Source organism: Cherax quadricarinatus, unplaced genomic scaffold (genome assembly GCF_038502225.1).
Source record: "Cherax quadricarinatus isolate ZL_2023a unplaced genomic scaffold, ASM3850222v1 Contig546, whole genome shotgun sequence".
NCBI classification, from domain to species: Eukaryota; Metazoa; Arthropoda; class Malacostraca; order Decapoda; family Parastacidae; genus Cherax; species Cherax quadricarinatus.
Window position 1 is genome coordinate 25,273 of NW_027195572.1, and position 14,728 is coordinate 40,000.

The following is a 14,728-nucleotide window of genomic DNA, read 5'->3' on the forward strand; positions in this document are numbered from 1 at the left end:
TCATTAAAAATCCTGAGATGGAATTACCAGAAAAATCTAAGATACATGAAAAGCTATTATAGTAATAAAATTAATAATTATAATAATAATAATAATAATAATAATAATAATAATAATAATAATAATAATAATAATAATAATTTTGATAATAGCAATTAAAATGAAAATAAAACTGATGAATATAATTTGCTCACAAAAATGTGTACAATAGCGTTAAAAACACTTGAAAAACCCATCCTAGAAAGCATACCAGTTCAGGTTTCACGTCTTCGTTAAAAGTGACTATAACCTGTGAAGACTGATGCAGCCACAGGGTACATACCCTGAGGAGGGCATTTCTCTCAGCGTATATCTTGAGTTTACTTTAATCCCTAATTCAGGAACATAAATATTCTTCTCTGGTGGTGATAACTTTCGAAATCCTAAATGGCGTTGCTCCTAACGTTGAAAAAACATGCGTCTCGCAATTCGACGACGGCACAGAGAAAATCTGAAGTGTGTATTCGCAGATTTTAGCGATTCTATGTGTAAAATGATGTGTTAGTTGTCCTCCCGTTAAAGCATGAGCAGTCTAAATGGCCCTCTTGTACTTTAAATTGATCCTCTTGTATTTTAAACCTTAATAACCAACATCGAGGAAGATTTTTCCGATCATCAGTTCATTGCTGAATTGGTAGATACATGTTGTTTATTAAATGATATTTCATAGACCAGAAATTAGCATTACTGTCTGAAAAAGGGAGTTTTCATTGTTCATGAGGGATTGAGGAAACACTTACTATAGGTCATGGTTTAACCTTAATATTCCACGGACAAATCTAAATTTGCGTAATTGCAAAGTTTTGAAATAGTGATCTAAGATGGATATTTGACCTAGAGGTAAGGACAGCGCTGAGCATAATACCAGAGGCACACACCAGCCAAGTAACCACGGCGGCGAATGCCCGGCTTTCGAACATTAAAACGGCATTCATGAACCCAATGAAGAAAAGAAACGTTTACAGAGGAGGTTTTTAATGCAACCTCGTTTATCTCTGCAGAACGGGAAACGTTGTCGCAATAGAAGCATGTTCTGAAATGTGTCTTTTTCTTTACTATTTTAGGCAGCACTCCACTTGGATTCAGGAATTTCAACAGTCTTTCGAGACCCTGTATATGGCATACGTCAGATCTGTCATAGAGTATGTAGCACCCGCATGAAGCCCTCTGAACACACTCATTCACTGAATTACCGTATATTATCCGTTGAATCACTATGAGACAATTAACAGAACAAAGATTATCAAATCAAGATTATATATATATATATATATATATATATATATATATATATATATATATATATATATATATATATATATATATATATATATATATATATATATATATATATATATATATATATATATATATATATATATATATATATATATATATATATATATATATATATATATATATATATATATATATATGTATATATATATATATATAAACATAAATATAGCATTAGAACTGGACAAGATTCCAATGCTCTATTTATTCATGTAAGAGATTTTAACCATCCAATTGATTTTCAAAAAGTTGAGAAAGTAGTATCAAGCAAGTCCATGGTCGACAGGAATATAATTGAATCTTGTTTCATAAAAAGCAGTTTTGACAATAATATGAATATTTCCTTTGGTTTATATAAATTAGATCCATTTATAATTAATAGAATTTGCGAAGAATTTAATAATACACTGGACAAATAATTTTTAAAATTTTCTTGGGTAGAATAGTCTGTTGGTGGACTGTGCGAAGGACCTGTCCAGTTGGGCCGGCGAGCGTCAGGTGTTTAACTGTTGTGGGATCTGACAGTGAGGTGTTGGCCAGATCCCTTATATACCTTCCTTGGATGCTTTACTTTCATAGTTCCTTGATAATGTGAGTTGTCACGAAAGCGCTTGGAATTTCTCTATTCTTTCACAGTGGTTGTTTTGCATATTCTGAAATCACCTGCTTACTGTGATCTTATTGCATATATATATATATATATATATATACATGTATATATACATATACATATATATATATATATATATATATATATATATATATATATATATATAGGGCCAGGAATTTAGAAGGATCATTTGTGGGTAACACACCAGCGAGACCAGGAGCCAAGATCCGACCCACATATCCAACAACCACACAAATCTCGTCCTCCACACCCACCCCCCCCCCCACACACACACACACAGACCACGGGTGGCCAGACATACAGGTGGCTGCGATAGACATCCACACACACACATCACCCACACACAGTCGAGTGTAAAGAAAGCCACTTGTAAACATGGGAGCGGTGTGAACCTTGCAGGTATTGTTTCACCTGACATTGATTGTGGAGGTGTGTGCCAGGTAGATGCTAGTGGCTTGGTTGCTTCGAGGAACCACATCAATTATACTGATTGGCGGGTACGTCAGCCGTATTCCACAGGGGGGGGGGAGACTTTGGACCTTATAGCGGCGGTGGTTTAGCACGTTTTTTTATCCTTATGATTAAATTAATTGTACGAGGAATAATTTGCGTTGTCTTGCCCTCGTCGGATGTTATTACCTGCTGAAGCAGTTGTCGTATTGTTGATTTGTCCTTCAATTTCTTCTTTTTCCTCCTCTTCCTTTCCTTCTTCTTCTTCTTCTTCTTCTTCTTCTTCTTCTTCTTCTTCTTCTTCTTCTTCTTCTTCTGTCGTAAAGGGTTCTTGAATGGAGATATCGTAGGTTGAAAGTAGACACACTTGTAGGATGGTAAATATATTGTCAGACTGAGAAGAGAGATGGAGCCCGGTGCCAAGCCTGTTCACGTTCTGTAGGTCTGCCGCCGAGTGAGAGCGGGACAAAGGGATCACTGCCCATGTGTATGCCCATGACGTCATTCCAAGCCAAAGGCCTACGAGGGATCTCGTGTCTAAAGCACATGGAGGATACTAATATGCTATGCTATATAATACAGGGAATACAGGGATCAGCAACTATGCTGACAGCTCGGTCATGTTACGTATGTCGTCCCGACATACACTACTATCTATAGGCTGAACAGGCAGGCGGATCTGGGCTGATTCTATACAATAACAAATGCATATATAACTTAGAACTAATGGATGGTACAACATGATTTTGACGTAATGGGTGTTAACGTAATCATTACAAACTATAAGTACAAATCATTATACAATATGGATGGAATTGATCGATCGATCTGTATTCATGCACTCTACGGATTCTGAGGAAGAATAATTATATACAAAGAAGTGTTTAACAGAAAGGCAGATTCGGTGCACACAAATCTAGACTGTTAATTCTCAGAATACGGAGGGAACGTGAACACGAAAATTTCTGACAAACTGATCAGCTAATAATAAAACACACAGTTGACAAATTCATTCATCTCGGACATCTAATTATGCAGGCTGTTTACACTTAAACCCAATTCTGCGAGGGTAAGGTTTACGTATGCAGAATGGTTATCATCTCTGGGAGGGTCGAATTCCTCTGCAATGGCTAACACATGCCTTGACTGAGAGATCTGAACGAGTATCTACAAAAGATACAACTACAATCACTAGTGACTGTGGAATTACTAACTCGTCTGCTAGGAGTACTCAACTCGACTATTCGATACAGTAATTCTTGGCTCATTACAAAGTCACTAATGGGTACTGGTGGCTTCACAGTAAGAATAAGCTCTTCCTGGAGCAGGAATCGAATCACACCAGAACACAAGGGATCGGTTCTTTGGGCATTTTTGACATCCTCGACAGTAAATGGAGGATCTGCAGTAACTACACTAACGTGTCGCGATAAAGCATCTGCGACTACATTTGACTTGCCAGGTAAATTTTCAAAAGTGGGATTGAACTCTTGGATAGTCAAGGTCCATCTGGCTAACCTTCCAGTAGGCTGTTTGTTCTGGAATAAAGGTAACAGTTCTTCCTTACTGGAGGAAAGAACAAACTCGGTGGAGTGGATGACTCCCCCCGGTTGAAAAAATTAACGCTATAACAGGCAATATGAGCAAGGGAGAACGAATCTACTATCTCAACTGCAAGCACAGGAGAAAGAAATGAACACGGTGAACAATGCTGATATTCAATCTGAGTCGCACACAGTGACACGAGGTATCAGCTATAAAGAAACTACACTTACAAACGTTAACATGTGAAAGTTACTCGAGAAATAACTTCTTACAATGCACTGATTACTGTCAACTAGGATGGGATCACCATCTGAAACACAAGGAACAACAACAGACACTCTAGTGAGAACACTTGCTGTAACAGAGACGTCTTTCTGCAGACAGCATGTCACATCAACAAGAGATGGCATTACTAGTTGCAAGTAATCGTTTTCTGACAAGGCATCCCCTGTGGCGAAACTACTACTCGAACTAGCAGTCATTGCAGGGATAGGCTGTGCACTCAAGGCAGTCTGAGTGTCCCCGGACACTTGAGGCAACGGAACACTATCCTGCAAGTCTGAAGGTATAGGTGGAACACAGATGGGAGTGACAGAATTACTAGTGCCTGACCGCTCGGCTACGTTAATAAGTAATTCACGGATCTATAGGAACTTAATCTGAACTTCACATTTCGCAGCACTTTAACAAATCTCAGATACAAGCTGTGAGAACAAACACATTGCTCAAGGGCTAGGTATTGTCTTTCAGTCAGTAAGGGAATGTTGGTACTGTGGACTGATTCATATTGACTTTGACTGGAATGATACACTAAGTGAACGTTCAAAAGTGACTGGGACATCTTCTCAGTGAAAATACTGAAGGGCATAAGTCAAGAAAAATGGAGAGAATGACACAGTAAGCTTAAATGGAAAAAATGCTTAACTATTCTGCATAAGTAATTAAAAATTGACAAGTTACACAGTAAGCAAGGAACTCACACAAGAAAAAAAAAATATGCAACTTAACAAACACTGAAAATCAAGAGAACTTGTACTTGCTCAAATCTAATATGCTCAATTTTTACTTTAAATTGAATAAATGGCACAGTGAGTTATCTTTACTTTCAATGCAACAAGGAAATACACAATAAAATGATAAAATGGACTCAATAAACTTGTGCAAAAATTGAAACAAACACACAATTCACTGAAATAAAAATTAAAATGACAGACAGAATAAAATACTATGCACAGAACAGAGCATAAGAAACTGCACTGTAATAAACTGTATTGCACAACACTGCATAAAATTGTCTGCAAGAAAAACTTTAATAGCAACACAATATTTGCACAAGAATTATTGCAAAATGAGTCTATGTGCAATAATAAAAAATTATAACACACAAGAAAAGAAATATATCAAGGAATGAACACTTTAACTCTTAACTGCACTTAAACAATACTTAACAAGCAAAAGAACAATTTACTTTAAAAGGAGAACTTAAAAATTGCACTAAGAGTGAATTTGTTCAATAAAACATGAAAAAAAATAGGTGCTAAAACACACAACAAAAAGAAATACAACACTTACAGTGATGCAGAACACAAAACATCAACATAAACTCAGTACTAGAATTTTCTTGCAATGAAACTTGATGTTTTTTAAAAAATTTTGTAAACAGATTTCTTGCTGGAGCTTTAAAAATGGCACTATTGTCTGTGGAAATAAGACAAATTAAACACTGGCTGAATGGAAAAATATGAACACAAGAATGTTCAACACACAGGGAACAAACAAAAATACACAATTGCTAGGAAGAAAAAAAAATAACAGACAACACTGAGTTGTGATGCAGAATATGAGGTGAAAAATTTACTGAGTTAATTCACTGGAATTCTGAAGTTTAAACACAAGTTCTATATTGCTCATATGTTGCACACACAACAAAGGAAACACTAAGTACTTACTTCAAGTGTGTAAAAAAAGAAACACAACACAACAGATATAAAATAATACACGAAAATTAACACTGAATTAAGGAGATTAAAAGAAATTAATAGAATCAGTACATGATAAACACTGAGTCTGATCAAGAGTCACTGAATGTCACTAAGAGATAAATTCACTGGGAACACAAAAGAAATGTCTCAACACTCGCAAATGTCTCTAAAAAAAAATATTATAGCTGTAACACTTGAAAAAATGAGATTGATGGATTGTTTTTATCGTCTTGTGCTGTCCTCTGCACAGATGATCGTAGAATTGCGCTTAAATCGGCGAGAGACAACACATAGGAGGCTTTTAAAGATGGCGCGCCACTCTCTAGCTCTTGACCCCCTATGTGGTCCTTAAAATATGGTGCTACAACCCTTAGCAGAGCACCAAAACACTGATGAGGTAGGTGAGTTGTAATGGCCGACTGTAGCTGGGTTTGTGGGTAATGGCTGAGCGAGGCGTCTGGGACCGGCAATGGTGCGACACACGTGATCGTGAGTGGCTGGGCTTATGGGTTGAACGTCGTAAGCCTCACTGAGAAAACCCACACTGCCGCGAAGATAATTCTAAGCCGACTTGCTTAAAATAAACCCACGAAGTACTACAACACCACAAGGATGACAAGGAGCACTCAGAATGCTTGGAACTTGAATCACAAGCGATGAAGACTAGTCACGTGGCTTGCCTGAGTACTGGGGTAAGACACCTGGGTTAGTTGCTAGCTGGCTTATCTTAACCCTTCACACAGAATAGCTTGATAACTTCACACGATGAGCACAGCAGGGGTGGAAGCTGGCTTGGCAGGCAAAATAATTGGATGGAGTAGGCTAGGCTGGACTGGACTCGGGTGTTCTGACTCCCCCACCACAGACTGGAAGCTGGCTTATTTTGCAAACTCGGGTCAACCCCTCGGGAGTAATGCAAAAAAGCAGGAAACACTAATACAAAGAGACTGACCAGTGAATAATGTAGAAGCTGGTAGAGTAGCTGGCTTGAGGTAGCTGGCTGGGTGAATCTCGGTAGTCGGTAGGCCTACTGGTCACACGAAATGGCCGTCTTGCTGGTCGACAATTTTATCTCCAGAAATCGCTGTAATCGTCAGAATTACAGGCTCACCGCTGTCACCATTTATCGTAAAGGGTTCTTGAATGGAGATATCGTAGGTTGAAAGTAGACACACTTGTAGGATGGTAAATATATTGTCAGACTGAGAAGAGAGATGGAGCCCGGTGCCAAGCCTGTTCACGTTCTGTAGGTCTGCCGCCGAGTGAGAGCGGGACAAAGGGATCACTGCCCATGTGTATGCCCATGACGTCATTCCAAGCCAAAGGCCTACGAGGGATCTCGTGTCTAAAGCACATGGAGGATACTAATATGCTATGCTATATAATACAGGGAATACAGGGATCAGCAACTATGCTGACACTTCTTCTTCTTCTTCTTCTTCTTCTTCTTCTTCTTCTTCTCCTCCTCCTCCTCCTCCTCCTCCTCCTCCTCTTCCTCCTCCTCCTCCTCCTTCTTCTTCTTCTTCTTCTTCTTCTTCTTCTTCTTCTTCTTCTTCTTCTTCTCTCTCTCTCTGTCTCTCTCTCTCTCTCTCCTCTCTCTCTCTCTCTCTCTTTTCCCCTCTCTCTAAAAATACTAGATGCAAGATATTATCGCTTGATAAATTACTCCATTTATACACCTTATACACGACAGGGATTCTAATCTCGAGATTTCCACTAAAAAATAATAATAATAATAATAATAATAATAATAATAACAATAATAATAATGATAAAAATAACAACAACAACAACAACAACAACAACAATAATAATAATAATAATAATAATACTAATAATAATAATAATAATAATAATAATAACAATAATAATAATACACTGAGAACTATGATCGTGAGGTTTCGAAAAACCAAAAACTAAGAAAAGTCAAAGGTCAGGTGTTTTCACTGGAGACGTGAGTTTAATGTAAACAAAGATAAATTTGGCATTAGAGTAGAAAGACTAGACGAAATTAATGGGACAAGCAAGACTAGAGAATAAAGTAAAAAAAAAAGAAGATAGATATTTCAGAATAGTATAAAAATGAAAATCACAAAAGCGATGGGTACGGAAGAATAAAGGGAAAAATACTGCAAAAATTGAGCATGGGAACACAAATAATGATTGCAAATGTCACTGTAAGTTTATTGCACAGAAACAAACAAGCGTCAGTCTTCATGGAGTAGTGGAGATAAACATAAACTAAACGAAGGAGGAAATTATGTTCCGATCTAGCATTAAACTTGACAGATGGAGCAAGACTCTTAAATGCAACAATAAGGAGTTGAGGCTCGAGTCTTGAGGTAAGAGAACGATGACATCACTGCCATGATGACATGACTGCCATGATGACATCACTGCCATGATGACATCACTGCCATGATGACATCACTGCCATGATGACATCACTGCCATGATGACATCACTGCCATATTGAAACCAGAGAGAAGGACGTAAACCTGACAGTGAGAAAAGGAACAGTTTCAAATTGGTTTAGAAAGACAAGCGAACAAACACTCGGATATATTTATTAGATGGTCCTGGAACCTTGATCAAGGTCCCAGGACCGAAACGTTTTCTAATAAATATGTCCTAGTGTTTATTAACGTGTCTTTCCTAACTTATTTGTTGGTATTTATTACCAAGATTTATAGCAGTTTCATACTGATCCACACGAAAGTTATTAAAACACAGAGGATAGAGGAAAGCCAAATGGTAACCTAACCAATTTAAAAATAGCATTTACCGCAGCAAGAGAAGGAAAATAGAATCGAAAGATAATTAAATTAAGAAATGCTTTGAGATAAACAGAGACATGAAATTGCCCATCACTGGACTTCGAGAAACGTGAAAAATCATCGAGAAGAACGTCAGAAAAGAGTTCTTTACTCTCAGCATCTTACAATCAGGCTGTGGCAGCAGGCGTCTTGTGAGCGTCGGAAACGACTATGAGAAAATGAACCAATAAATTGACTCTGAATTTTAGTAAACCAAGAGACGGGATGACGAGAGATGAAGCCTCTAAATGAGATGATAGAGAGTAGTGAAACCCCGAGGTTTGTGAGTTTGCTTAAGGAGATCATCAAAAAATGGTAGAAAGGTACAAATGGCACGGGAGCTCTTTGACAAAAACAAAGTCTGGGAAGGAAGTTTAGGGAGAGTCAGTAGATGGTGGGTGGAGGAAGAGACACTATAAAAGGAAGAGCCTCAGTGGAAGCATTCGATCTTCTGTAGGTAATCCTTGTGATGCGGACCTGTGTATTTTTTTTTTGTGTGTGAATACTAAAATGGTATAAAATACCGACAGGTTGTTAGGTAAGACACATATGCAACAGTTAGGTATCTTTATTTCGAAACAGTAGGCTTCAACTTTTCTGTACTCGACTGAAGAAGCCTACTGTGTAGGCGAAACGTTTCGAAATAAAGATACCTAACTGTTGCATATGTGTTTTTTTTTGTCTCGGTTTTGTGACCTTTATTCATCATTGCTGTCATTATTATCTCACTACATGTGAATTCCTCTGGCTTAAATTTTTATGAATTTACAAAAAAAAAAATCCCATTTTTTGAAGCTAAAATGGAAATAAACTTAAGCAAAAATAATAGAAAATCTGATATGATTATTTAATAAATTTGCCAATGATTTCTTTCAGTGAAGAAAATAATGTTTGTCCCCACACCTCCTAGTGACCCTGGAACCCTCCAAACCTTCCAGGACAAGATGTAGTGACCCCTGGAACCCTCCATACTCCGAAGGAGAAGATGTAGTGACCCTTGGAACCCTCCAGACCTCCAAGGACAAGATGGAGTTACACTGGTATCCTCCAGACCTCCTCAGACAAGATGTAGTGACCCTGGTATCCTCCAGACATCCAAGGAAAAGATGTAGTGACACCTGGAACCCTCCACATCTCCTCAGACTAGATGTAGTGACCCTGGTATCCTCCAGACCTCCTCAGATAAGATGTAGTGACCCTTCCACACTTCCTCAGAGAAGATGTAGAAACCCTGGTACCCTCCAGACCTCCAAGGACACAATGAGATGGTCGTATCTAAACACCTCAGCCCATGAAAGTTATCTTTAACTTTCTTTGCATCTCCACGCTTCACTGACTCCTATAAACACCACCACAAAGTTAAATATCGTCTATACTCCTTACTCTGATTTCCAGTTCATTTAAGTCCTTGTCCAGTCTATTAAACATGCAAAGTATTTTGCTCTTTGTATTTTTACTGCATTTTATTATCAAGTAAACGAAGTGTAAATAGTGTTTTTGTTTAGAGAACTCTAATAGGGTAGGCTAAAATAATTAGTTCGTAAATTCTGTGTACTTATGTGGCGTGACTCTGTTTACTTACTGTGTGTGTGTGTGTGTGTGTGTGTGTGTGTGTGTGTGTGTGTGTGTGTGTGTGTGTGTGTGTGTGTGTGTGTGTGTGTGTGTGTGTGTGTGTGTGTGTGTGTGTGATTGTGTGTGTGTGTGTGTGTGTGTGCGTGTCCGTGTGTGTGTGTGCGTGGTGTGTGTGTGTGTCCGTGTGTGTGTGTAAGAGAGAGAAAGAGAGAGAGAGAGAGAGAGAGAGAGAGAGAGAGAGAGAGAGAGAGAGAGAGAGAGAGAAAGAGAGAGAGAGAGAGAGAGAGAGAGAGAGAGAGAGAGAGAGAGAGAGAGAGAGAGAGAGAGAGAGAGAGAGAGAGAGAGAGAGAGAGAGAGACAGAGAGAGAGAGAGAGAGAGAGGAAGCTCGCTGGTGAATCGTCATCAGTGCTGAAACTATTTATTTTTCTTCAGGAGAAATAATCAAAATTTCTCCTGTTGCGAGGCACATGAGGGACCATTCCGTGGAGCTTTTGTCCATTTGATCAAGGTCCTTCGTTAACTTTACAGTCCACGCCGTAAATAAAATTCTCATTATGCGAAACGTCAGTACGCCCATATCAGCACCTAGCCGGATAATACATGCTGAAGAGAGAGACAGAGAAAGTCTGTCTACGGCAAAGGCGTCTAATTTTTTTTTTTCAATAAAGGGCCCCATGATCAGAAACCCATGTGTGCAGGAAGCGTGAATATTTTGTATATAAAATCGGTGAAGTATAGCCTGATAGTCAATATAAATGTAAGAATTGTTTTAGCAGTATCAAAACAGGTATTAAGTAGGCGGGGAGTTGGTTACATGACCTGATGTGATGGCGGTCTACAGAGCCACACACTCTCTTATTGAAAGCGTGATCTGTAAATGAGTTCCTGGGAGATCTGGAATGAAATCACAATTTCTACTAAAGGGAAAACAATTCTTTAAATACCGAACACAGACTGATGAAGTGTGAATTCAGCTTTATAGAATACGGAGCAATAAACAGGGAGGTGAACACATGAAACCCATATATATTATAGAACCTTGGACATGCAAGGTTCCATTTTGCTACACTTTCACAATTATAAAAGTCTGCATTATAAGAGTTGCAGATAAATGTGTTAAAAAAAGAATCACGGTACGCAGAACAAACGAAAATTTACAGACATGACGTTCTTGTAGAGGTTCGGTGATGAACTTGATCAACGAATAAATTTTATTAATTTGGGTCTGATCTCTTGAACAAATTTGACTATAATTAATCGGTGTTTATGTAAATTACAATGATAACTTCTGAACTTGCTTTTCTCGATTCTGATTTGTTATGAGTTAGACTAAATTGCGCACAAAAAAAATACAGTTGTGACGTGAATATTTGGGAATATTAAGGAAAAAATATGTGTATATTTAAAAAGAGGCAAAAAACTAAATCGATTTATTTGTAATGCCTTTCAAAGAGTGCAAGAACATTTTGATACGAGACTTGCCCACGGGTTATTTTTTTTAATACAGTCTGTGTTTGAAGAAGATTCTAATTGGCGACAAGTCACCTAATAATATGTCCGTAGTGTAGAATTACTTGTATTGATTTCACAGTTTATTTTCATTGTCATATCTGCACTTATTCCAATCAAACCATTGATGAGATGGTGTTACGGTGTTTGGCTTTAATTCAGCAACGGTGAATAGGAGGTAGGAAGAATGAGACGCATGTGCAACATTTGGAAATCTTCATTGAGGAAACGTTTCGCCAGCCAGTGGCTTCTTCAGTCCAGTACAGAGAAAAATGTTAAAAGATGAGGAGGAAGAAGAGGTAATTAGTCCTTCAGCCTGGAGACAATGTGTTCGTCCATCATGGACCGATCACAGTGACTCCAGCTAAGGGACTGATCACCTTATTCTCTTCATCTTTCACCGTTTTGCTCTGTATTAGACTGAAGAAACCACTTTCTGGCGAAACGTTTCCTCGGTAAAAGCGTCTCATTTTTCAACTTGTCGCTGTTCTAAGCCATTACAGCACAATGAGAGGTACGACTTCATGGCCCACGGAGAGCGTCTCCCAGCCAACACACTGGTATTATAAACCACCTGGTTATTTAATGTTATGCAGGCGCTGCGAACACTGACAATGCCTGGTTTTAAATGGCTCTTGAAATCTCTTCATAATTTACATCTGCCGCGTACCGGTACAGACTTACGATTTTGAAATAGCAGTCTGGACAAGTTCAGCGTTTGATAACATAGTGAAAGTAGACATTCACTTCACTCACATGGGACGTATACACACAAGAGGACACATAGACATATTTAAACAGTGAAGGTGAGGCACCAGGAGCATAGCTGTGACCCTGTAGTTACAAACAGGTTAATAAAAGTATACAAATGTTTATGAACACATCTACCCACCCACCCACACAGACACACACACACACACACACACACACACACACACACACACACACACACACACACACACACACACACACACACACACACACACACACACACACACACACACACACACACACACTACAATCCATACCCACAGCCTCCACCCAACACCGAGCTATAGAATCCCACAGTATGCCACCAGGTCTCCCACCCTCACAGGCCCCACAAACCACAGTGTTGGAAAGGAAACTGAAGGTATAATACACAAACGCTGATGGTATAACAAATACGTGGGAGGAGTGGCATGAAAGAGTCAAAGAGGCATCACCGGACATCATAGCTCTCACAGAAACCAAGCTTACAGGTATGATAACAGATGTCATCTTTCCAATGGGATACCAAATCCTGAGGAAAGACAGAGGGAACAGGGGGGGTGGAGGAGTGGCATTGCTGATCAAAAATCGCTGGAATTTTGATGAGCTGGAGAGAGGAGACAGCGGAGAAGAAAGTGATTACATAGCGGGAACGCTTCACTCTGGAGGTCCCAAGGTGGTAATAGAAGTGATGTATAACCCACCACAGAACAGCAGGAGACCAAGGCAAGAGTGCGACGAGAGCAATAGAGCGATGGTTGACACACTGGCTAGAGTGGCCAGAAGAGCTCATGCATGCAGGGCAAAGCTCCTGATCATGGGTGACTTTAACCACAAGGAGATCGATTGGGAGAACTTGGACCCGCATGGGGGCCAAGATACATGGAGGGCTAAGATGATGGAGGTAGTACTGGAAAACTTCATGTACCAACACGTAAGGGACACTTCAAGAGAGAGAGGAGAGGATGAACCAGCAAGGCTAGACTTAATATTCACCTTGAGTAGTGCAGATATCGAGGACATCACATATGAAAGACCCCTTGGGGCCAGTGACCATGTGGTTTTAAGCTTCGAATACACAGTAGAGCTACAAGTGGAGGGAGAAGCAGGAAGGCAAGGACAAATGTAGCCAAACTACAAGAAAGGGGACTACACAGGAATGAGGAACTTCCTGAACGGGGTTCAGTGGGACAGAGAACTGGCAGGGAAGCCAGTTAATGAGATGATGGAATATGTAGCAACAAAATGCAAGGAGGCTGAGGAGAGGTTTGTACCCAAGGGTAACAGGAATAATGAAAAAGCCAGGATGAGCCCATGGTTTACCCAAAGGTCCAGGGAGGCAAAAACCAAGTGTGCTAGGGAATGGAAGAAATATAGAAGGCAAAGGACCCAGGAGAATAAGGAGAGCAGTCGTAGAGCCAGAAACGAATATGCACAGATAAGAAGGGAGGCCCAAAGACAATATGAAAATGACATAGCAGCGAAAGCCAAATCTGACCCGAAACTGTTGTACAGCCACATCAGGAGGAAAACAACAGTCAAGGACCAGGTAATCAGGCTAAGGAAGGAAGGAAGGAGGAGAGACAACAAGAAATGACCGTGAAGGATGTGAGGAACTCAACAAGAGATTCAAAGAAGTGTTCACAGAGGAGACAGAAGGGGCTCCAGAAACACGGAGAGGTGGGGCACACCACCATGTGCTGGACACAGTGCACACAACCGAGGAAGAAGTGAAGAGGCTTCCGAGTGAGCTAGATACCTCAAAGGCAATGGTGCCAGATAACATCTCCCCATGCGTATTGAGAAAGGGAGCAGAGGGGCTATGTGTACCCCTAACAACAATATTCAATACATCTATCGAAACAGGGAGATTGCCTGAGGCATGGAAGACAGCAAATGTAGTCCCAATCTTTAAAAAAGGAGACAGACATGAAGCATTAAACTACAGACCAGTGTCACTGACATGTATAGTATGCAAAATCATGGAGAAGATTATCAGGAGAAGAGTGATGGAACACCTAGAAAGGAATGATCTCATCAACAGCAGCCAACATGGTTTCAGGGACGGGAAATCCTGTGTCACAAACCTACTGGAGTTCTATGACATGGTGACAGCAGTAAGACAAGAGAGAGAGGG